The following is a 26,310-nucleotide window of genomic DNA, read 5'->3' as shown; positions in this document are numbered from 1 at the left end:
ACCTGTACCTGCCTTCTCTCCATACCCCCTGATCCCTTTAGCAAAAAGGGCCACATCTAACTCCCTCTTAAATATAGCCAATGAACTGGCCTCAACTACCTTCTGTGGCAGAGAATTCCACAGACTCACCACTCTCTGTGTGAAGAAATGTTTTCTCATCTCGGTCCTAAAAGACCCCCCTTATCCTTAAGCTGTGACCCCTGGTTCTGGACTCCCCCAACATCGGGAACAATCTTCCCGCATCTAGCCTCTCCAACCCCTTAAGAATTTTAAATGTTTCTATAAGATCCCCCCTCAGTCTTCTAAATTCCAGCGAGTACAAGCCCAGTCTATCCAGTCTTTCCTCATATGAAAGTCCCGCCATCCCAGGGATCAATCTGGTGAACCTTCTCTGTACTCCCTCTAAGGCAAGAACGTCTTTCCTCAGGTTAGGAGACCAAAACTGCACACAATACTCCAGGTGCGGTCTCACCAAGGCCCTGTACAACTGCAGCAGAACCTCCCTGCTCCTAAACTCAAATCCTCTTGCTATGAATGCCAACATGCTATTCGCTTTCTTCACTGCCTGCTACACCTGCATGCTTGCTTTCAATGACTGGTGCACCATGATACCCAGGTCACGTTGCATCTCCCCTTCTCCCAATCGGTCACCATTCAGGTAATACTCTGCTTTCCTGTTCTTGCCACCAAAGTGGATAACCTCACATTTATCCACATTATATTGCATCTGCCATGCATTTGCCCACTCGCCTAATCTATCCAAGTCACTCTGCAGCCTCCTAGCATCCTCCTCGCAGCTAACACTGCCACCCAGCTTCGTGTCATCTGCAAACTTAGTGATGTTGCATTCAATTCCCTCGTCCAAATCATTAATATACACTGTAAATAACTGGGGTCCCAGCACTGAGCCTTGCGGTACCCCACTAGTCACTGCCTGCCATTCCGAAAAGGACCCGTTTATTCCTACTCTTTGCTTCCTGTCCGCCAACCAATTTTCTATCCACCTCAACACTGAACCCTCAATACTGTGTGCCTTAAGTTTGTACACCAATCTCCTATGTGGGACCTTGTCGAAAGCCTTCTGAAAGTCCAGATATAACACATCGACTGGTTCTCCCTTATCCACTCTACTAGTTACATCCTCGAAAAATTCTATAAGATTCGTCAGGTATGGAGGCAGGTATGATAGAGGCTTTTAGATAGGCACAAGAATATGCAGGAAATGGAGGGATATGGATCACGTGCAGGCAGGGGAGATGAGTTTCTTGTTCATGAGTGATAGTAGCAGAATTAGGTCATTCGGCCTGTCAAGTCTACTCTGCCATTCAATCATGGCTGATCTATCTCTCTCTCTTAACCCCTTCCTCCTGCCTTCATCCCATTACCCCTGACACCCGTGCTAATGTAGAATCTATCTATCTCTGCCTTACAAAATATCCATTGACTTGACCTCCACAGCCTTCTGTTTAACTTGGTACCATGTTCGGCACAAACATTGTGGGCCAAAGGGCCTTTTCCTGTGTAGTATTGTTCCATGTTCTATGATCTAAACTGAGTGTGAGAATCAGAGTCAGGTGTGTTTCAAGGGAGTGCAGTAACGAGGACCTCAGCGGATGTAAAGGGAGTGAGCGATTGGGGTTCTCGTGCGTTCAAGGGAGCACAGGAATCAACACCTGGAGAGCCAGATGTCACACCACTGGAATCTCCACCAATGGATGGTGAATTGTTGGAGTGTTACTGTGCATTACCTCTGTGCTCCAAGGCACCTCCAGGCCATGATTAAAGTAATCCTTGTTCCTTCTTTATTTTGCTGAAGAAGGGTCCCGATCTGAAGTGTCACCTCCAGCCATTTTCTCCCGAGATGCTGCCTAAGCTGTTGAGATCCCCCAGCACTTTGTGTTTGTCGTTGGTATAAACCAGCATCTGTAGTTCCTTCTTATTTATTTTTCCTTTCTGTTCAGGAATGCTAGTTCCAACAAATAAAAGGATGCTCCATAATGTGCACTTCAAATTGGTCTGTGCCGTCAATGCACTAAGGCCATTCCTTCAACATTTCTACCCAGAAATATTTTTTTATGTTGTATAAGACTAAAAGATGACATTTATCAATCTCCAATTAGCAGTTCGCACTTTGATTACCTGGTCTATGTGACTGGTTGTTTACTCATTAGTCTCCATCAATTTTAAGTCTGTTTAATTAAGTTTTAAATTTTAAATCTAAATCTAGATTAAATCTAAATTTTAAGCTTGTACTGCAGACCCACACTAATTCCAACATAACATAAAGTTCTGGAGGAACTCAATGGGTCAGGCAGCATCTGTGGAGGGAAATGGACAAGCACTCTTTCAGGTCAGGACCCTACTTCAGACTCTATGTCTGACTTCAGACTAAGCTTACTATTGCAGTTCTTCTTTCTCCTACAGCTGGAAACATACACAAAGTACAACACAGGAACAGGCACTTAGGCCCACAATGTCTGAGCTGTACATGATGCCAAGATAAACCAACCGAAGCATCCTGACCAGAAACATCACCAATCCATGTCCTCCTGAGACGCTGCCTGACCGGCTGAGTTACTCCAGCACTTGGTGTCTTTCCTCATCTGTCTAGACATGATCCAGACCCCACTATTTTCTGCATATGTTTTGTTGTCATGTGTAGTAGCACAACAGAATGAATACAAAGTACTCACAGTAAACATAGTAACCAATATAATAATAAATGGAAAACAGATTTATATTGGTTTTGGTTTTGGTTTTGGTTTTGGTTTTGTCTTTTTGCACTATTATTGTTTATTTTATGTGTGTATATATACACATAAAACAAACAATAATAGTGCAAAAAGACAAACCCAATGCTCCCAAGTCTATGTAGTTCAGACCTTATTTGGAGGTTGTAGTGTTTAATAGCCTGGTGGTTGTGGGGAAGAAAATGTTCCTGAACCTGGACATTACAGTTTTCAGACTCCTATATCTTGTTCTCAATGGCAGGAGCGAAATGAGAGTGCGGCCAAAGTGGTGTGGGTCTCTGATGTTGTTGGCTGCCTTTTCGAGTCAGCGACTCCTGTAACTCCCTTCGATGGTGGGGAGGTCAGTACCCACAATGGACTGGGCATCGTTCACCACTTTCTGCAGTCTTCTTCACTCCTGGGCATTCAAGCTGCCGAACCAGGCCGTGATGCAAGCAGTCAATCTGCTCTATGTGCCCTTCTAAATGCCTATTGAACACCACTATCATATCTGCCTCTGCCACCACAGATCTATTCTCACACTTCCCCTCTTAAAGGATGGGTCCATTTGTGCAATTTCATACGTGCCATGTGATGATCATTGCCCACCAACATGTAGTCCAGTGCAATTAGTGTCAGCTACGTACGTCTCTCTCACCCCATTCCATTGTCTGAGCTCAATTGTCACGCTGTCTCATTGCTGATGCATCAACTACCCGGCTCACAACCAAGGGTCCATATCAGAGGGGTGCAGTGACCAATTCCAGCACCCCCATATCCTTAACCCTTCAATTTATAAGCAAAATATGTTTGGATTTAAGTACTCAAACATTTACCAGAGTTTTAAGTATATTTGAGTCAGGGGAGACCAGAGTACATTTAGGGCAAAACATCATTACTCACAGAAAGAATTCAGTGTTCTTTCTGTATCATAACTCAAACCTATTACATTACAGAATTATTGGTGTTTTACATTGATGAAAGAACTTCCATAACTCAGTGTCATGATGAGGCATTGCTGTTGTACTTACAGAAATATTCAACTCCAAATGATTTTATCATTCTCAGTCATACTATCTCAAACTTGGTATCAACTTGCAAAATAATTAGAGTAATGAAATTGTATAAAATATCTAGAAAGGTGTGCTTGATATCATTGCAATGGATAGTAATATTCACATCTATAAACAGGACTATAGACTCTATCTCTGACCAACAAATGTAAAACTTTAACTCACTTATAATTGGTGTTTGGTCGCACTGCTTTGTTATACTGTGGCAGTCTATAGATTAGATTCAGAAAATTTTACTCATTCATTTTGTTGTATTCATAGTCTTTCATTCAATAGTCACAGTGGCGCAGTGGTAGAGTTGGTGCCTTATATCGCCAGAGACCCGGGTTCCAGCCTGACCATGGGGGTTGTCTGTACAGAGTTTGTTTGTACGTTCTCCCTCTGACCATGTGGGTTTTGTTCCTCCCACACTCCAATGACATGCAGGTTTGTAGTTTCATTGGCTTCAGTAAAGTTGTAAATTGTCCCAAGTGTGTTGGACAGCGCTCGTGTATGAGGATTGTTGGTCGTCGGGGACTCGGCGGGCCAAAGCCAGGGCTGTTTCCATGCTGTATCTCCAAACTAAAGTTACTAAAGTAGTCGGACTGTATGGACATATTTTCATTGGTTACTTAGGTTGATGGAATTTCTGGGCAGGGACTGGGCTTTAGAAATAGCTGTGCCTCTACCCAAGCTGGCTGGTTCTAAATGAATTGAATTCAAAGATACCACCTGGTAACGGGCTCTTCGGCCCACCTAGTCCACACCGACCATCGATCACCCGTTCACACTAGTTCTAAGTTATCCCACTTTCCCATCCACTCCTTACACACTAGGAACACTAGAGGAAACCCACGTGGTCACAGGGAGAACGTGCAAACCCCACACAGACAGTACACAAGGTCAGGATCGAACCAGGGTCTCTGCAGCTATGAGGCAGCAGTTGCTGAACATTTGTTCGTGGACTGCCAAGGCCTACTGGATCATTGCCGATCATTGTAAATCCCCTTCCCATACTGACCTTTCTGTCCTCGGCCTCCTCCATTGTCAGAGTGAGGCCACATGCAAACTGGAGGAACAGCACCTCATATTACATTTGGGTAGCTTCGAGCCCAGTGGTATGAATGCTGCAGTCTCCAATTTAAGGTAACATACCCCCTTCCCCCTCACTCTTCCCTCTGCCCCCCACCTTCCCCTGCCCATCACTCAGGCATGAAACACTTTTTACTGCATCTTCATCAGTCCACATGATCAGGCTCAACTGTCCTGAAAGACTGCACAAATAGTAGTTTGCCCTTATTTTCTTTCGGTTTAATCTCACATTTTTTATTAAGTTCTTCACCACTTCACACCACGCACACATTGTTCCACCCAAAAATGTTCACCTCTTGCATAACCTTGCTTCTTCCTCTCAGCAAAAACACACGTACAGCCACTCTCTCCCTCTCTTTCTCTCTTTCTCTCTCTCCCTCTCTCTTTCTCACCCATGGACATGCACTCTCTCCCTCTTTCTCTCTCTCACACACATGCATATACACTCTCTCTCTCTCTCTCTCTCTCTCTCTCTCTCTCTCTCTCTCTCTCTCTCTCTCTCTCTCTCTCTCTCTCTCTCTCTCTCTCTCTCACAACACACATGCACATAATACTCTTTCTCTCTCTCTCTCACACATACACTCTCTTACACACACACAGACACACATGCACATGCACACACACACATGGGCAAGCACACACAGACACACACACATGGAATCGCACACAGACACACACCCAAACACACACACCTTACTCACACAGACACAGAAACACACACACACGGAATTGCACACAGGCGCACACACAAACACAGACACACAAACACACCACACCCGCACAGACACAGAAACACACACGGACTCACACACAGACACGCACACAAACACGTACAAACACACACACACACCCGAGCTACATCACAACTTCACAGCTCTGTCATTGGGGGCGTGGCTGTGTTCTGCAGCTGCGGCTCACCGGCAGTCTCTCTGTTTTTTTTTTTGTTTTTTTGTCATTGTCGTTGTTAAATGTACGTTTTGTTTTATTTTTAATTCTGTGTATGTAGGGGGGTTGGGGGAAACCTTTTTTCAAATCTCCTCCTCAACGGAGATGCGACCTTTACCGTGTCGTATCTCCGTTCGCGCTACGGCCTAACATCGTGGAGTCGGCGGCCTCCAGCTGGGATCGACCTCAAAGACTCCGGTCACAGGGCCTGGACTTACCATCTCGGAGGCTTCGGCCGTCGGCCCTGCAGACCGCAACATCGGGAGTTCGCAGGTCCCTGGCTGGCGACCGGCTTTTGGGAGCTCCAGCCGTAGCAGCTTCGACCGCCCCGAAGCGCGAGGTACGATCAACCCACCCGCAGGCCCTTCATCGCCCTGGGTGGCTCGGCCGCGGCACTTTCCATCGCCCGGTGGGGGCTCAGGACTTTCATCGGCCTGCTCGGCTCGGCCCTGGGACTTTCCATCGCCCGGTGGGGGCTCAGGACTTTCATCGGCCTGCTCGGCTCGGCTCGGCCCTGGGACTTTCCATCGCCCGGTGGGGGCTCAGGACTTTCATCGGCCTGCTCGGCTCGGCCCTGGGACTTTCCATCGCCCGGTGGGGGCTTCAAAAAGTTGGGAGCCTCGATCACCTCGTGGCGCCACGGGAGAAAAAATCAGGAGGAGATAAGACTTTGCCTTCCATCACAGTGAGGGTGTGCCTAGAGCAATCACTGTGATGGCTGTTTTGTGTAAAAAATTATATCTGTGTGTCTTGTGCTTTTTAATGTCTACTGCCGGACCCTGACGTGAGAGGACGCTGGCGTTGTGTATTCGCCGCTTTTCCGTCAGGATAGTTTGTCTGTTTGTTTCTATGTTAATTGTTTTTGTAAAGCGCTTTGAGCATGTGATAAGGCGCTATATAAAATAAATGGATTATTATTATTATTATTATAGTCTACACACATCAGATGGGAGTCAAGGAAAATGAAGCACCACTGCAAACACTCACCCTAACAGAATAGCCAGAGCAGAAATAATTGGCAAAGAAGGGCATTCACTGCGAGCAATCACAGGGCTGGAAGCCAAACTCGGGAGTATGTCTGGGCATTTTCACTTCTTTCACCCTTGCCAACTAATTTTACATGCCATGTGCACAAGCACACACATACATGCACATGCACATGCACACAAAGACAACGTTCAGATAATAACATAGCCACCTGAATAACCATGCACTGTCATTCAATCTGATACATAGAACATGGAACAGTACAGCACAGCACCAGGCCATTCGGCCCACAGTGTCTGTGCTGCACATAACTGCAAAACTAATCACCTGCGCCTGCATGGGATCCATATCCCTCCATTCCCTGCATATCCACGTGCCTATCTAAAAGCCTCTTAAATGCCACAATTGTATCTGCCTCCACCACCATTTTTTTTCATATTGTACTACATTGTGCTTCATTTGGAATTCAAACTTCTTCTGGTGTGGTGGACAGTGTAATACTGTACGAACAAATCAAATATTTATAGCTTTATTACTATGATGCACAGAATTTCTGGTGACATCTTTGCTAGAAATTTTCATAGAGTTCCCTTGATAGACTATCGTAACTGTCAGTCCCTGCTAACCCCCAACAAAGTGAAGAATATGTTATTTATTTCTTTGGTGTTTTAATTCTGGGAAACTTTGGATGTAGTTGTCATCAGTTGTACAAGAGAATTTCAAGCTTCTCACAATTGAGATGCTTGGGATTGAAATAAGGGGGGGGGGAGGGGTGGGGGGTGGCACAGTGATGTAGCGATGGAGTTGCTGCCTTACAGCACCAGAGACCCGGATTAGATCCTGTCTACAGGTGCTATCTGTATAGAGTTTGTACATTCTGCATGTGACTGCATGGGTTTACTCCAGGTGCTCCGGTTTCCTCCCACACTCTAAATACGGTCAGGCTTGCAGTTTAATTGGCTTTGGTAAGTTGTAAAATTGGCCCTAGTGTGTGTGTAGGTGAGTGTAAAGGATGATCCCTGGTCGGCGCGGATTCGGTGGGCCGAAGGGCCTGTTTCTGCGTTGTATCTCCAAAGTCTAACGTTTCTCCTGGCTTAGATCAAACTGAAGACTTGAGTTTGAAAATTGGAGAATAAAGCTAGTCCCACATGATTGACACTTTTCAACATGTCAAAACCCGAGAAATTGTACCGTGATGTTTCCAAGTCTTTCCATGACATGTACAGAGACACATGTTTGAAGAAGTAGGAATGGGCCATTAAAACATGAAAGGTCTGAACGTAGATTAGCATTTTGCCAACTCTACAAACAATAGGGGTAATCCCAAAGCCCTTGACCGCATGATGGAGCATGACAACATTGCATACCGCAATGCTCTGCTCATAAATCATATTCCTCATACGTTGACAGCTGATATGGTAGCAATTAAGTATTGCTTGTCTGATCCCAGTAATACTGTCTGCACATTGTGGGGACTCCAGCTTCCTCTGAATTACGCGGTAGCCCAAATAATAAATCTACCCCTGTGCTCCCAAATATAAAATGTCTAATGTAATTGCCTAAAGACTTGTTTTCTTTCATAATGTGGTCAGATTGGGAAAGATACATCAGAAGACTCAGATGTGTGGCAGAAAGCAAGTCTAACTACAGCCACTGGAAGCAAAGAATTAGCACTTGGGCTCAACATGAAGAATCTTACCATCACATTTAACACTGCATTAAAGCAATGAATCTTCTGAACTCTTCCCTCTGCCTGTCAGTCCAAATGGGTTTAATCTTGTTAAAACTCTGTGAAACTATATTAGCATGCTGATTGATTGCCTTATATATGAGGATAGTACCATATTAATAAAAAAACATAGACTCAAGTAGAAATGAGCAGGGAGTGAATATGCACATGGAGCTTTAATTTATTTGGTGCAAATCATGTGCCCTGTTTACCTTTGAGTGTCATTTAAAATTAATGTATGTGATTGAGACACTACCGCATTGAATTTGGCATCGTCTCAAACACAAATATTAAACTAATATTTCATGTTACAGATCCCAGTCAGTTGCACTCTCATTATTTAATATGTATCATTGGTAGATGAAGCTTTAGTTAAGGTTCGAAGTAGCTCCATCCTGCTATCCTCCAAAAACACGTCGGATAATATTATGAAATCGATAACTCATATAAACTGAAGAGTTTTCTATGATTGATCTTGGACACAATGCATATCAAATTACACACACGGACAAAGTTAATTCACTTTTCAGGACATTAGGGATTACCTACACAAGGAGGGGTACTTACACCAAATGAAGGGGTAATAAAAATCTATTTCTTACACGTTCTTACTCAAGGGAAGCAAAATAAATACTCAAAGTCAGGAGTCAAGGGACTCAAGAATGAAATTCTTACTTGCTGCAGTTTTAGGCACTTTAAATGCAACAATACAACAAATAAATATACAAAGTGCTGGAGTAACTCAGCAGGTCAGCCAACATCTCTGGATAAAAAGGATGGGTGACATTTCAGGTCGGGACCCTTCTTCAGAGTTCAAACTAAAGAATGGTCCCGACCTAAAATGGCACCCATCCTTTTTCTCCAGAGATGTTGCCTGACCCTCCGAGTTACTGCGGCACTTTGTGTACATCTTTGGTATGAACCAGCATCTGCACTTCCTTATTTCTAAATAAATATACAATAAACTCTTGGCTATTCTAGGGAAACCAGACCATGATAGTGCCAACCAAAGTGGGTAATGCAACCTTAATGCACAGTCCACAGTAGCTTCTTGTTGAGGTGGGGTTGTGGTTCAAGAAACGGATGGTTGAAGCTGCTCTTGAACCTGGAGATAATAGTTCACAGGCTCCTGAACCTTCTTCTTGATGTTAGCTGGAAGTTGAGAGTATGGCCAGGGTGGTGTGGCAGCACTTCTTGTCGATCCCTTTGATGTTAGGAGGATCAATACCCATAATGATTCAGATTAGAATGTAGATTTGTATTTAAAGGAAACAGGATGACTAGACCTCCCATGAATGCCCAAGTTCCCAGTACGCATTCCTTACATAGGATATTCTAGTCTGGCCAGATTAATTCTACTTTTCTATATCAGTAATTTTGAATAGGCAATTAGAATATCTGTGTAGCACAAGTTTAGGCCCTTCAGCCCACATTATCTGTGGCGAACATGATGCCAAGTCCATCACTTATCAATCTGCACATAACCTATATCCATCCATTCCCTGTATATCCATTGGCCCATCCAAAAGTCTTTGAAATGTAACTAATGTATTTGCATCAACCAGCACAATTCATGCACTCGCCACCCTCTGAGTGAAAGAAATGTGGCCCAAAACTAAACTAAACTAAACTAATCTAAACTAAACTAAACTAATTTCAAAATACAGTTTGAAGAGAGGTTTCATTATTGTGAATGGTTTTGAGATAATGGATAATGGATGGGGAAACACTGGGCCAGATCATCTGCTAATGTCTCTCCCACCCGCACTGCTTCCGATGGACCAATCTCACTGGCCTGAAGCATTGAGGACCACGAACATGGAGCAGATGCAACACCTTGGGAGCTGCAGAGTGAAAGCTCCACCTCCCAAAACACTACGTTCAGCCTTGGTCTGGCAGCAGACCCTGTTGAGTTGGCACAGTGGCGCAGTGGTAGAGTTGCTGCCTCACAGCGCCAGCAACCCGGGTTCGATCCTGACTGTGGGTGCTGCCTGTATGGAGTTTGTACATCCTCCCTGTGACTGCATGGGTTTACCCCAGGTGCTCCCACACTCCAAATTCATACAGGTTTGCAAGTTAATCGGCTTTGGTAAAGATTGTAAATTGTCCCTTGTGAGTAGGATAGCGCGAATGTACGGGGATAGCTAGTCAGCACGAACCCAGTGGGCCGAAGGGCCTGTTTCCACGCTGTATCTCTAAACTAAGCTAAAACTAAACAAGGCCCTATAATGAACGGCCAGCAGTCCAAACTATCGAACATTGAATAGTACAGCTCGGAAACAGGCCCTTCAGGCTGCTCTGTCCATGTCGAACATGATGCCAAGAAGCCAAGATAAACTAATCTCCTCTGCCTGCACATGACCCATATCACTCCATTCCCTGCACATCCATGTGCACAAGCCTTTAAACAGCACCATCATATCTGTCTTCACCAGCACCCCTGCCAGCCCGATCCTGGCACCCACCGTTCTCTGTGGAAAAAAGCTTGTTCTGCCCACCCCCTTTAAACATTGTCTTTCTCATCTTAAAGCTATGCCCTCTAGTCTTTAACACGTCCACCCTGGGAACACTGCTTCTGACTGTCTAACCTATTTACGCCTCTCACAATTTTACAGACTTCTATCTGCTCTCCCCTCAACCTCTGGCATTGCAGAGAGAACAATCTGTGTTTGCCCACCCTCTCCCTATAGCTAACACCCTTTAATCCAGGCAGCTGAAAGAGTTTTAATATTTTTTAATGACCTGTGACATTCAGAACCATTCAGATAACTGTAAAGGTTGAAGTAAATAATTAAAATAATTAAAAGTAAACAATTGTGAAATAAAGCCAACTAAGAACATTTATAAATAATTAAAACAATAAACCAATACAAAATAATTGTAAATGTGACTTATTTTCTCTTTCTCTCCCAAGTAAGAATTTCATTGCTCCCTTTTCGTACATATTCCCGGGAGTAAATATCACCAATAACTTTTCCTGGACCAGCCATATTGAAGCAATGGCCAAGAAAGCACATCATCGACTCTCCTTCCCAATAAGGCATGTCCCAACAACTCTCACCAACTTCTACAGATGTGTCGGAGAAAGTATTTTATTGGGATGCGTCACAGCATGGTTTGGGAACAGCTCCATCCAAGACTGCAAGAAATTGCAGAGAATTGTGGACACAGCCGAGACCATCACACAAACCACCCTCCCTTCCATTGATTCCATCTACACATCATGGTGCCTCACACCAGCATTCTTCAGGATAAGTCACACACTGGCCCTCCCTCTTCTCCCCTCTCCCATCAGGCAAAATGTACAGAAGTATGAAAATGCACACCTCTAGATTCAGGGACATTTTCTTCCCAGCTGTTATCAGGCAAATGAAGCATTCTACCAACAAGTAGAGAACAGTCCTGAACTACTATCAACCTCATTGGAGACCCTTGGACTGTCTTTGATCGGACTTTATTGGCTTTATCTTGCACTAAACTTTATTTATGTTACTGGACTTTATCTTGCACAAGACATGATTCCCTTCATCCTGTATCTGTACACTGTAGATGGCTTGATTGTCATCAAACATTGTCTTTCCGCTGACTGGTTAGCACGCAACAAAAGCTTTTCACTGTACCTCGGTACATGTGACAATAAACTAAACCCAACTCAAACTCAACTCAATATGACAATTAAACACTCTTGCCTTGACTCTTGCCTCAAATCTCTACCACACCTATTTAACAGGTGGAGACAAGGGTGTCATTGAAAATGATATGGTGACCAAAACTGCACAGAGTTCTCCAATTTATGTCTGACCAATGTTTTGTAAAGTTGGATCATAATTCTCAATGCCCTGACTAAAGAAGGCCAGCTTCCTACATGCTTTCTGAACCATTTTACCTACCTCCTCTGCCACCTTCAAGGATGTTTGGACCTGCACAACAATGGTCCTCTCTTCCTCAATTCTCTCTGGGACCTTACACCAACATGTGTGCTCTTCCTGGAGAAGGAAATAGTTCAGGGTTAGGTTTGGTGTTGTCTAGAGCACAATAAGCTAGGATACTGGTAGGTTTGTTATAGGCTAGGGTACTGCCGATTCACTTCTACTCCATTGCAGACATTGAACTGTCCATGGAAATGATGTGCTACAATGCCGAGAGCTATATTCTGCATTCTGTATCTTCCCCTTTATTCCACCTATTGTTCTTGAGTTTGACTTAATTGCATTCATATATACTATGATCTGATCTGATTGGGTAGCTTGCAAATCAAACCTTTTCATGTACACGTGGCAATAACAAATGTAAACCTCAGTCTCCCATTGCCAAGTGAATTTTGGATCCAATACACAAATGTGTCTTGGATCCTCTGGGTGCCCTCATCAGCACCCACAGTGTTTTGAAAGAAGCAACCTTGTTTTAATCAGCACAATTTGAAGTTGTAGTTAGCTGCTCGCAAGATGGGCCCTGATGCAATGCCAACAACATTGGGGGTTTTTGCCGAAATTGCATTAATGAACTTTCAGCACTGATTTTGAGCATATTTTGCCTGGGGCCGTATAAAACATAAATTAATTGCACTTCACGATCCCAGAATTACTTTTCCAGCACTAGTCAATGTTGTTGTCAATATATCAAGATCTGCTTAGATTTATCATTTCCTACTCTTCTTGGCATAACGTCCACGGTGATGATAGAATATTTAACACCATCCATTATTTTAATTTGACTAGGAACCCTTATTGACTTTACAATTAGATGACTGGTTTTCCTTCTTTCAATCTGTTCAGACAGTCACATTTTCCTTTTACGTGACCGCGGGCGATTTAGATGCTGTTCGGCATGTAAACAGGAATTTTGAACTGTTAAAAATTTGTATTGCAACATATGTGTGCTCTACAGATAGTGACAGATATTTTCTGCGCCTGGTTGTACCAGTGCTCGGCATGCTTAGCTTAGTTTAGAGATACAGCGTGGAAACAGGCCCTTTGGCCCACTGAGTTTGTGCAGACCATCTATCACCCATTCACTGGTTCTATCCAACACACTAGGGACAATTTACAGAAGTCAATGAACCTACAAACATGTACGTCTTTGGAATGTGAGAGGACACTAGAGCACCAGGAGAAAACCCACATGGTCACAGGGAGAACTTGGAATTTAATACCGAGAAATGCAGTGAGGTGCTGCATTCTGGGAAGTCTAACATGGGCAGGACCTACGCAATGAATGGTAGGGCTCTGGGGAGTGTTGCAGAACAGAGGGATCTAGGTGTGCAGGTGCATTCCACCTTGAAGGTGGAGTTGCAGGTGGAAAGGGTGGTCAAAAAGACATTTGGCACATTGGCCTTCATCAGTCAGAGTATTGAGTAAAAGAGCAAGGAGGTCATGTTGCAGTTGTATAATACGTTTGTGAGGCCGCATTTAGAGTATGTTCTGGACACTATGTTTGAAGTTGTCAAGCTGGAAAGGGTACAGAGAAGATTTATAAGGATGTTGTCAGGACTAGAGCGTCTGAGTTATAGGGAGAAGTTGAGTAGGCTGGGACTTTATTCCTTGGAGTGTAGGAGGAAGAGGGGTGATCTTATTGGGGTGTATAAAATCATGATAGGAATAGATCGGGTAGATGCACAGAGTCTCTTGCCCAGAGTTGGTGAATCGACGACCAGAGGACATAGGTTTAAGGTTAAGAGAAAAAGATTTAATAGGAATCTGAAACTTTTTCACACAAAGGGTGGTGGGTGTAGGAAACAAGCTGCCAAAGGAGGTAGTTAAGGCAGGGACTATCCCAATCTTTAAGAAACAGTTAGACAGGTACATGGACAGGACAGGTTTTCAAGGATATGGACCAAATGCAGGTGGGACTAGTGTAGCTGGGAGATGTTGGCCGGTGTGGGCTAGTTAGGCCGAAGGGCCTGTTTCCACACTGTATCACTCTAACGTACAATCTCCGTATAGACGGCACCTGTAGTCAGGATCGAACCCGGGTCTCTAGAGCGGTAAGGCCGCAACTCTACCGCTGCGCCACTCCGGCACAGTGTACTGTATGTAGTACTCTTTTTGCTGTGAGATTCGCCTGGCATTGTGGCAGTAACATAGATACTCTCAGCCATGGACAACATGCTGAAGGACCTCAGAGGGTCAGGCAACATCAGTGAGGGAATGTACAGGTGACATTTTGGATCAGGACCCTTCTGATTGTGAGAAGGGTCCATTCCTTCCACAGATGTTGCATGACCTGCAAAGTTCCTCCAACATTTTGTGTTTTGCTTAAGATCCCTCACCTGCAGTTTCCTGTGTGTCCAGAGAATAGATTGGGTAAATGCCTTTTACCCAGAGTACAGGAATCAAGGAGCAGAAGGCATTGGTTTGAGGTAGGAGAGGAAAGATTTAACAGGAACCAATTTTTCACACAGAGGGTGATGGGTATATGGAACAAGCTGCCAGAGGAGGTAGTTGAGGCAGGGAAGAAAACAAAAAGACAGGGCGTCATGATGGTGCAGCGGTAAAGAGGGGCAGGAGCAATTACTGAGCACTGGGGTGAGAGCTGGAAGGGGTATATCGTAAAATGGATAGACACAAAATGCTGGAGTATCTCAGTGGGTCAGGTAGCATCTCTGGAGAAACGCAAAAGGTGAGACCTGTGTCTGAAGAAGGGTATCAACCCAAAATGTCGCCGATTCCTTTTCTCCAGAGATGCTGCCTGACCCGTTGAGTTACTCCACATTTGGTGTCAATCTGCGGTCTAAACCAGCATCTGCGGTTCCTTTCTACAGAATTCAATGGATTCTGTTTGGTTGCAAGCTAAACAAGCGGAATATTAGGTGTCGTTCTTCCAGTTTGTGTGTGGCCTCACTCTGGCAAGGCAGGTGGCCCAGGACAGAAAGGTGGGCATGGGAATGGGAATAGGAATGGGAATGGGAAGGGGAGTTAAATGGGGATCCAGCAGGCCTTGACGGACAGTACGTAAGTGTTTGGCGATCATGTTTGAGGTCGTAAAATGCATGGAAATTATCATGGTAAGATGCAACAGGGCAGACAGTTTCACAGTGATAGATGCACTATGAATGATGCTCACAATTTTGCATCATAATAGACAAGGAAAGAACATATAACAAATTTTCCATTGAATTTGTTCTCTGCTATGTTTAATACAAATCTATCTGTACCACAATTACTATCACAGTGTTGAATATCCACATAATGATTGAGATTCTCCACTGAACGGCAGCTGTCCGAAACTGTACAATTACGGGAATAATAGTGATGAACGATGGCAGCAAATGTTAAATGTTTTCCAGATTGCAGAAAATATTACAATTGTAGGATCACTCATTGAACTACAGTGTATTCTCATTTTTACAAAGTATCTTATAAACTGCAAAAAAATTATATCCTAATGCCAGTTGTTAGTTATAAATGCTTTGAGAGGTTGCACAAAAAAGTAGGCTGTTTCAGGGCACAAAAAAATCTACAAGTTGATTGATTAAACGATAGAGTAAGGAAACAGGCCCTTGGGCCACATCGAGTCCACAATGACCGTTGATCACCCGTTCACATTCATTCTACGTTATCCCACTTTCTCATCCATTCCCTACACATGAGGGACAATATACAGAGGTTGATGAATCCACAAGCTCGCACATCTTTAGAATGTGGGAGGAAACCAGAGCACCTGGAGAAAGCCCACATGGTCACAGGGAGAACGTGCAAACTCCACACAGACAGCACCCGAGATCCGGATTGAACTTGGGCCTCTGGCACTGTGAGGTGGCGGCACTACACGCTGTGCCACTGCGCTGCCCTTGAAGAGAGCTTTGTTAAGGTTGGACAACTCTAACTTAGAACTGGATTGTAAAATTCTTAACCTTTCAGCCCCATGCATTGCAAAACTCCCTTTTTGCAATGGATATTTATACCATTCACTGGATGAAACAGCAATCACTGCCAAATAGAACAGGGCATTGCCATTCAAGTCGAAGAACAGAGAAAGAGGTCATTCACCTACTAGATGCAGATTGGCCATCAAGTACTCAACTCTACTATTTCTATTTGGACTGACACTTTCTACGCCTTGATAATTCCAATGTCATCTCAATTTTTCTGAGATGTTGTAAAAATATCAGCCATAATAACCACACCAACGCCTCTAGTTCCCCAGAAAATTTGGCATGTATCCAACGACTCTTACCAATTTCTAATGGTGCACCGTAGAAAGCATACTGTTGGGTTGCATCACACCTTGGTTTGGGATTAGCTCTGTACAAGACAGCAGGAAATTGAAGAGAATTGGGGATGTAGCCCAGACCATCCTACACACCAGACTCCCCCACCATTGACTGCCTCGTGAAAGCAGCCAACATTATCGAAGACTTGTCCAACCTGGTCATTCCTTCTTCTTCCCGCTTCCTTCAGGCCAAAGGTACAAGAGCTTGAACCACCAGGAACATGAACAGACTCAGGGACAGCTTCTTTCCCTCTGTTATCAGACTTCTGAAAAGTTCTGCCATAAATTAGGGTATAGAGCTCATTTTTCTCTCCCATCGTGGACATTGGACTTTTTCTCTGGAACTGTAGCACGGCAATACAGAGAAACTATATTCTGCACTCTGGTATATTGCTCTTCGATCTACCTGTTGAAATTGTGTTTGGCTTAATGGTATTCATGTACAGTATTATCTCAGACTGTATTATTATTATTCAGACCCTTCAGTCTGAAGAAGGGTCTCGACCCGAAACGTCACCCATTCCTTCTCTCCCGAGATGCTGCCTGACCTGCTGAGTTACTCCAGCATTTTGTGAATAAATACAGTATTATCTCATTCGATTGAATAGCATGGAAACAAAAGCAGTACACATGGCAATAATAAACACAAAGCACCAGCATTCAGGCAGTGTCTTCCATATTACAAACGTTTTCTGGGTGAAAAAGTTCTTCCTCTGATCCCTTCTTAACCTCTGATCCCGTACCGTAAATCTAGACCTGGTGTTGAAAGGTTTCCTACTATCTGCCCTCCCTGTTCCCTTTACAATTTTGAACATGAGTATCAGGTACTCCCTCATCCTGCTCCACTCAGTGGAAGATAAACCCAACCCATCCTGTCTCCTCTCACTACTGAGCTGTTCCATCCCAGGCTAACTCCTAGTGAAACACAAAGTGCTGGAGTAACTCAGCGGGTCAGGCAGCATCAGTGGAGGGAATGGCCCCATAGTCATGGGGCTGGAAACTGGAAGTGCCCTGAGCTCATTCTGCTACCACCATCGTCTACTGTACAAGTGAGGCTCCCACTGATTGTCGCCGGAAGCTTGCGCCCTTTTCAGGACGGACCAAAGATACTAGAGGAACAAGATAGACCACCCAACCCTAAAAACCGTAGTATGTCAAGGTGCCATTTTAGTAGGCAGAAACTTGCAGAAACATTTAAAAAGAAAAAAATCAAAAATCTGTGAATTGATAGATGAGATATATTCTGCATTTTAATGGGATAATCACACAGACTGTTCCCCCAAAACACTGATTACACTGCGAGAGGCATAACGAACGGCGGGTTTTGCCTACTACAATGGCTCCTTTGCGTACTACACCAGTATAGGCGATTTCAACAGAGTGGTCCATCTTGTTCCTCTAGTATCTTTGGGACGGACGATGATAGTGATGTAACATTTGAATGAAGGACACGAAAGAACAAGCAGAAGTGGAGGGAATGGGCAGATGATGTTTTTCAGGACCCTTTCTCAGACCTACCTGTATCCACTTGTCACACCCACTCTTTTCTAGTTTTCTCCCCCCACCACTACAGTTTGGGTTGCAATTATTTCACAAAGTCTTGAAGAAGGGTCCCAACGCAAAAGGGCTTATGGTTTACAGCTCCAAAGTAAATGAGATGAGAATCGACCCATGTAAATGGGAAGATCCTTTTGTGGAATCATGTATGGACTATTCATAGAATTTAGAACAACGTTTTCAGTGGGTCAGGCAGCATCTGTGGAGGGAATGGACCGAAGACTGAAGTAGGGTCCCGACCTGAAACATTACCAATCCATTCCCTCCACAGATGCTGCCTGACCCATTGGGTTCCTCCAGCACGGTGAGTTTTGTCCAAGGTTCCAGCATCCACACACAGTTCCTTGCGTGCCACATTTTGGATTGTTAACCCAGGTCACTTTGTCCACCTTTACACAGAGATCTCCTTTAAGGAATACACAGCTTGAGATTCATGACTTTTTTTTTTGAGTATGCTTTCGATCAACTTTTCACCAATTTGATTTGGGGAGCGCCTGAATTGGTAATCGTGTTGCCATCAATGACATGTTAGTGCTAAACATCAGGCCAGTCCAATGTCAAAGATTCGCAGAGTAATCGAGCAACACAGCACTGAAAGAGGTCCTCCTCCACAAGTCATCCATGCCAACCAAGATCCCTTGTCTAAGTTGTCCCATTTGCCCGCATTTGACCCATATCCCTCTAAACACTTACTATTCATGTAACTGTCGAAGTTTTTTAATGTTTTTAGTTTAGTTTCGTTTATTGTCACGTGTTCCGGGGGGTACAGTGAAAAGCTTTTGTTGCGTGCTAACCAGTCAGCAGAAAGACTGTACAAGATTACAATCAAGCCATCCAGTGTACAGATACAGGATAAAGGGAATAACGTTTAGTGCAAGATAAAATCCAGTGAAGTCCGATTTAAGATAGTCCAAGTGTCGCCAATGAGTTAGTTAACAGCTTAGGGCCACTCTCTAGTTGGTGATAGGATGGTTCAGTTGCCTGATAACAACTGGGAAGATACTGTTCCTGAAACTGGAGGTGTGCGTTTTCACACTGCTGCACCTCTTGCCCGATGGTTCTTGCCTCAGTTACCACCTCTCACTCTCTGTGTGAAAAAGATGCCTCTCAGGTTTCGAATAAATCTTTCCCCTCTCACCTTAAATCTATGTCTACTGGTTTAAGTTTAGTATTTCCCCACTCTGGGTGAAAGAGTCTGTGCATTCACCCTATCAATTCCCCTCACCGTTTTGTACACTTCTGGAAGATCATCCCTCAGCCTCCTGCTTACGGTATATAGACAGACTGCAAAACTCAAAAGGGAAGGGAGACAAAGTGCTGGAGTAAGTCAGTGGGTCAGGCGGCATCTCTGGAGAATATGAATAGGCGATGTTTTGGGTTGGGACCGGAAACATCATCTATTCATGTTCTCTAGAGATGCTGCCTGACCTGCTGAGTTACTCCAGCACTGTGTGTCTCTCTTTGTAAGCCAGCATCTGCATTTCCTTGTGTCCACAAAAGGGAAGGAGCTTATTTTTTTGTGCCCTTCATTAAGAATCTTACGGAAGACACATATTTCCTGTGTGGGAACCTTACTTGGTGTGCCCGTGACTATTTTGTCATGCTTTTCTGTCAAAATGTTAGCATTACAACGTGTCAACATTTCCTATTCAATTTTACCAGATTAATTGTCATGATGCATTTCAGCTTCTGGGCATTAAGTACCCCCATGGGGCAAGTTTGTGACATCGCACTCAATTCAGTTTTATATTCACAAAACCAAAAAAAAGCTGATATTCATTAAAGGACCATGAGCAATTTAATGGTGATAAATACATTTTTTGATAAGCAAATTTGACCCAAATGTCCTTCTCCACTTGCTGCATTTACTTATTTATACTTGAGTGATGTATGAAAGTACAGCATTATTTAAAATAAATGTAAAGGATTGAATGCTGATGAACTCAAAGAGTATGAACATTTTTGACTCATCTGTCACATACATCAAATTCAAAAAACCTCATGCATTTTATAGAATCTCATTTCCTATTAGATAAAGACATGTCATTCTGGGAAAGTTGATTTCATTAGCTGTGACAGCTAAATCCAGACCCTGTGTTAAATCGGTGAGGAGATGTTAAATTTTCTTTTCATCGTGCAATGCCTCACAGCAATTTCAGGCACTGACATACTACACACAAACCCTTTACATTTTCAACCGTTAGAAATGCGAGCTGTTCTTTAAGACGAAACCCCCTCTGAACTGAATTTAATAAAGCATTTGAATTTGAACAAATTTCGCTGCTTCATCCCAATTTTAAATCATTAGAGAATGTAGCATTGCAGAGAGTTGTGGTTGAAGCCCAGTCCATCACACAGACCAGACTCCCCACCACCATCTCCATCTGCACTTCAAGCAGCCAACATGATCAAGGAAAGGCACAACTGCTGGAGTAACTCAATGGGTCAGGCAGCATCTCTGGAGAATAAGGATAGGTCAGATTTTTGGTCGGAACCCTTCTTCAGACTGTCTTGAAGACTCAGATGTCCGAGTCTGAAGAAGGGTCCTGACCCAAAATGTGCTGAGAACAGTAGGGAGCCAGTGTGTGGTTCAGAGCCAATAGATGGTGTCAGAGACTGAGATTATTCATTCTTTCTCGTAAGAGTCATATTATAATACTAATAACAAAATAAGACCAATTAATACTTCCTCTGAAAGGCAGCTAATATCACCAAAGACCCACACCTCTCTGGCCAAGCTCTTATCTGGCCAAGCTTCTTACCTTCGGGAAGAAGGTATAGGAGTCTGAAAACTGTGACCACCAGGTTCAAGAACAGCTTCTTCCCAACAACCATCTGGCTCTTGAACATTGCACAACACTAACCCCAGCAACACCCATCCTCTACGGGTTTAGGTTTGCACTGTTATAGTCTGGCTACCCAGGTTATTAGTTTATTGTATTATTGATTATTGCATAATCAACAGTGGGGCGGCACAGTGGTGCAGCGGTAGAGTTGCTGTCTCACAGCGCCAGAGACCTGGGTTCGATCCTGACTACGGGTGCTGTCGGAATGGAGTTTGTACATTCTCCCTGTGACCGCATGGGCTTTCTCTGGGTGCTCCGGTCTCCTCCCACACTCCAAAGACATGCAGGTTTGGAGGTTGGAGGTTAATTGGCTTTGGTAAAAATCATAATTGTCTCTAGTGTGGAGGATAGTGCGAGTGTACGGGGGAATTTAGAAGGATGAGAGGAGATCTTATCAAAACGTATAAGATTATTAAGGGGTTGGGCACGTTAGAGGCAGGAAACATGTTCCCAATGTTGGGGGAGTCCAGAACAAGGGGCCACAGTTTAAGAATAAGGGGTAGGCCATTTAGAACTGAGATGAGGAAAAACTTTTTCAGTCAGAGAGTTGTGAATCTGTGGAATTCTCTGCCTCAGAAGGCAGTGGAGGCCAATTTTCTGAATGCATTCAAGAGAGAGCTAGATAGAGCTCTTAAGGATAGCGGAGTCAGGGGGTATGGGGAGAAGGCAGGAACAGGGTACTGATTGAGAATGATCAGCCATGATCACATTGAATGGCGGTGCTGGCTCGAAGGGCCGAATGGCCTCCTCCTGCACCTATTGTCTATTGTCTATTGTCTATTGATCGTTGTTCAGCGTGGACTCGGTGGGCCGAAGGGCCTGTTTCCAGGCTGTACCTCTAAAGTCTAAAGTTTATTTATTTATATGTTATTGCATTAATGATCCGGTTAAGCTGCAGCAGGCAAGAGTTTCAGTGTTCTGTTGCTGGAACGTACCACAATTAAACACCCAACTCTTGAAATATGAATAAGTGCATCAAATCTGATGATGTTCAGTCATTGTCAGAACTGGCGACAGGATTTCTACATTTTACTGGATTGCAGGCTCTCACCACCAAGTGAGTCACCTCGTGATAGAGTGCACCCTCATTTTTTTTTAATAAGACAACCTGAATATCTTATGAACACATTATATCATATCATATCATATATATACAGCGCGGAAACAGGCCTTTTCGGCCCATCAAGTCCGCGCTGCCCAGCGATCATCGCACACTAACACTATTAACACTATCCTACACACACTAGGGACAATTTTTACATTTACCCAGCCAATTAACCTACATACCTGTACGTCTTTGGAGTGTGGGAGGAAACCGAAGATCTCGGAGAAAACCCACGCAGGTCACGGGGAGAACGTACAAACTCCTTACAGTACAGCACCCGTAGTCAGGATCGAACCTGAGTCTCCGGCGCTGCATTCGCTGTAAAGCAGCAACTCTACCGCTGCGCTACCGTGCCGCCCTTTTGGCTCTTGAACAGTTAGTACCACATTTTCTAACAATGTATAGGTGGACAGACTCAACTGTAGAACCAAAGAACTGCAGACGCTAGTTAATACTCAAAAGGTCACAAAGTACTGGAGTAACTCCACGGGTCAGGCGGCATCTCTGGAGAACATGAATGGGTGACATTTTGGGTCAAGAGTCATGTCCAGACTGATTAGATGGGGGGAGATAAAAATACCTTTTCCAGCTTTCTTCCTCCCCCCTCCCCCCCCCCACTCACAAATTTGAACAAATTTTGCTGCTCTGTCCAATTTTAAATCGTAAGAGAATGTAGCGTTGCAGAGAGTTGTGGATGAAGCCCAATCCATCACACAGACCAGGCTCCCCACCACCATCTCCATCTGCACTTCAAGCAGCCAACATTATCAAGGAAAGACACAACTGCTGGAGTAACTTAATGGGCCAGGCAACATCACTGGAGAATATGGATAGGTCAGATTTTAGGTCGGAACCCTTCAGACTGTCTTGAAGACTCAGACATCCGAGTCTGAAGAAGGGTCCTGACCTATAATCAATCTGAAGAATGATCCCGACCTGAAACATCACATACCCATATTCTCCAGAGATGCTGCCTAACCTGCTGAGTTACTCCAGTACTGTGACCTTTTGGACAGACAATTCCTTGTGAAATACCAGAAAACTTTTCTCTCAGCGAAAGGATGATACAACCTCTCCCTACAGCTGTGATGAAACATTATTCCTCCTTTTCATTCTTATTTTAAAACCAGCAGGCAGTCGAAGAGATGATAAAACACTTCATTCCCCCAAAGTAAAGATACAATTTGTCCAGGAAGTCTTCTGGTGCTTGTCAATTCTGTTACGTGTTAAGGAATATGTCTTCTCCTTCCCAACGAACATTCACAACCCAGAATGCAAACAGCATAAAAGCCGCAATGTGAAACGTATAAAGTTGCAGGATGCCTGTCCATCTTTCATGATATTTTGCAGACAGAAATAAAAAAATAAATGTCAGAGCAATTGAGCCGTGCGACATCAGTTTACATGCCGCTGCGAATGCTGAAATGCTTTCAATTTCAATCCTTGGCGAGTAGGAAGCTGAGGATTGATCTGAGAGTGGAGGCACAGTAGTGCACCAGAGACCCAGATTCAATCCTGTCCTTGGAATCCTGTCTGTGTGGAGTTTGCACGTTCTCCCTGTGACCGCATCTTTCCTCCATGTGCTCTGGATCCCTCCCACATCCCAAAGATGTGCATATTTGTAGGTTAATTGGCCCTCTGTAAATTGCCCCTAACGTGTAGAGAGTGGATGAGAAAATGGGATAACATGGAACTAGTGCCAACGGGTGATCGATGGTTGATGTGGACTCTGTGTTCCATGCTGTATCTCGAATATAAAAATGTAATAGCGAGCCATGGTGTATAAATTCATGAGCGGTATTCACGAGGGGTGTAGATAGGGTGAGTGCACAGAGCATTTTACCCAGGGATGGGGAATCAAGAGCCATAGGGCATAGGTTTAAGATGAGAGTTGAAAGATATAAAAGGAACCTGAAGGGACATTTTTTTCACTCGGATGGTGCTGGGTATATGGAATGAGCTGCCAAAACAGGTAGTTGAGGCAGGTACTCCATCAACATTTAAAAGACACTGGGACAGGTACATGGATAGGAAAGGTTTAGAGGGATATGGGCTAAATGCGGGCAAATGGAACTAGCGTAGATGGTTGGTATGGGTGTGTTGGGCTAAAGGGCCTGTTTCTGTGCTGTATGACTCTATGATACGTGATGTAACAATTTTACTGTGTGCTGCACTGCCCGGCAGGTTGGGCAGGGCAGGGCAGGTTGTGCAGGGCAGGTTGGGCAGAATGGGTCTTCCATTGGATTTATGCAGGTCCAGTTATACCTCCTGCATTGCTAACTGCATGGTCCTCTTGCCCCACGAGGTAAGAATGATTTACTGCAGTTTATTCTCTGCACTAAAACATGGTACTTGGCAGTAGAAAAATACCTTACACAGCCATGCTTCCTGAAGTGGTGTATTGGGTACCCTCTGGGAAGTGAGCTGGTTGGAAGGATGATCCCTTGATCTTATAGATAATGTTTGCTTTAAGGGCCAGTCCCACTTAGGCAGTTTTTTTGGCGACTGTCAAAGTCGTAGCAGATCGCCAAAGTTTTCTTTTCCCAACGACAATGACCACGACAATGCCGAGTCAGGTCGAGATTACACCGTCTTCGGAAACATCGCGAAATTCCCACGCTGTCAATGCTTCTCCGGCGTCCTAATTTTTACTGAAATCACTGACAAGTCGGTAAGTACTTGAGAGTTTTGAACTATAACATCTTGTATGGGTTACTTAAAAACCAAGCTTCACTGTAACAAGGCATAAACTGGATTTACTTCCAGTTTACTCATAGCTGTATTAAAAAAATTTTTTTTTTAAGTGGTTAAATGGATTTTTGTGAAAAGTGTGTGGGCATTCTTTGAAAATGTACGGGAGATGCATATCTGGTTTCTGGGTTGCATATTTGGATTGGGAGCCCACTTTAAATGTAATGGCTGATGGCCATAAACATCGCGAAAATTCCCACGCTTACCTGACCGTCAAACTGTCGCCTCCAATTTACCTGTCAAATGTCCTGACGGTAAATAAATTGGTTAAACACAAGCATTTTATGGTATTTGGAAATGACTTTACTTATTTTAATATTATGTGCTTCTAAATGCATCTAAGGGAACCTAACAAACCTGGGGACAGCAGGTGACAGCGCCCGCAATAAGCAACGATACCTGGCGACAAGCCAGCTGTCGCTGAGAAATTTCAAACCGGATGATTTCTCAGCGACGGGCTGAGATCCACTACGATTTTTGGAAGACTCCTCACGATCATGCCCGCGACACCCTGGCGAACTGTTGGCGACAGCCTAGTCACCGGCAGTCGCCTTAAAATTGCCTGAGTGGGACAGGCCCTTTACTTTAGGTCATTGATGTCCCACAGGGCAAAGAAAATTAAGAACTGAAAACCAATCTTTAGACTTTAACAGCTACAGCACAGAAACAGGTCCTTCGGCCCACTGAGTCTGCACTGACCAGCCGTCATCTATGTATACTAGCATTATCCTACACACTGAAGAAGGGTCTCGACCTGAGACGTCACCCATTCCTTCCCTCCAGAGATGCTGCCTGTCTCGCTGAGTTACTCCAGCTTTTTGTGTCCATCTTCGGTGTAAATCAGCATCTGCAGTCCCTTCCTCTGCAAAATGCCTTGGTTGCACTAGGAACCTCTGACTTCGTTTTACTTTTTACACAAATTGGGTTTTTATTTATTTATTAAATTTCTTTTTTAAAAATGTTTGTTTATTATATTATCTACTGATTACTGTGTTCACAAATCTGTTGTGCTGCTGCGAGTAAGAATTTCATAGTTCCGGTTCGGTATATATGATGATAAAACACTCTTGACCCTCAAATACTCATGGATGCTAACTTTTTTGGAAGCCACTATCATCTGCCTTTTACCTAGCCATCGAGTTGGATTTTTGACACATTTTTAGGCAGTATGGATTGCTTTCGAACATGGTGTTTTATTGATCGTGGAGAAACTAGCTTATGAGGGTGTAGAGGGCCTTAAAACTGTTAAATGGAAGAGAGGAGCTACAGAAAACTCCAAGAAGAAATTATTCAGTTCAATTCTCCG

At 44.0% G+C, this 26,310-nt stretch overlaps 1 protein-coding gene across 9 annotated transcripts in view; it reads right to left on the bottom strand.

Moving 5' to 3' along the window:
- The window catches only part of rbfox3a (RNA binding fox-1 homolog 3a), a 1,329,152-nt gene that overhangs the window by 1,150,074 nt on the left and 152,768 nt on the right, over positions 1 to 26,310 (bottom strand). For 3 of the 9 annotated variants that reach the window (XM_078401060.1, XM_078401078.1, XM_078401063.1), the window contains one exon: positions 12,425 to 12,520. The exons of the other annotated variants lie outside the window; for them this stretch is intronic. The gene's annotated coding sequence lies outside the window, so the exon portion shown is untranslated. The remainder of the gene's footprint in view (positions 1 to 12,424; positions 12,521 to 26,310) is intronic. 9 annotated transcript variants of the gene reach the window in all.

This window comes from Rhinoraja longicauda, chromosome 6 (assembly GCF_053455715.1).
Source record: "Rhinoraja longicauda isolate Sanriku21f chromosome 6, sRhiLon1.1, whole genome shotgun sequence".
NCBI lineage: Eukaryota > Metazoa > Chordata > Chondrichthyes > Rajiformes > Arhynchobatidae > Rhinoraja > Rhinoraja longicauda.
This window is presented reverse-complemented; position numbering and strand designations above follow the sequence as displayed.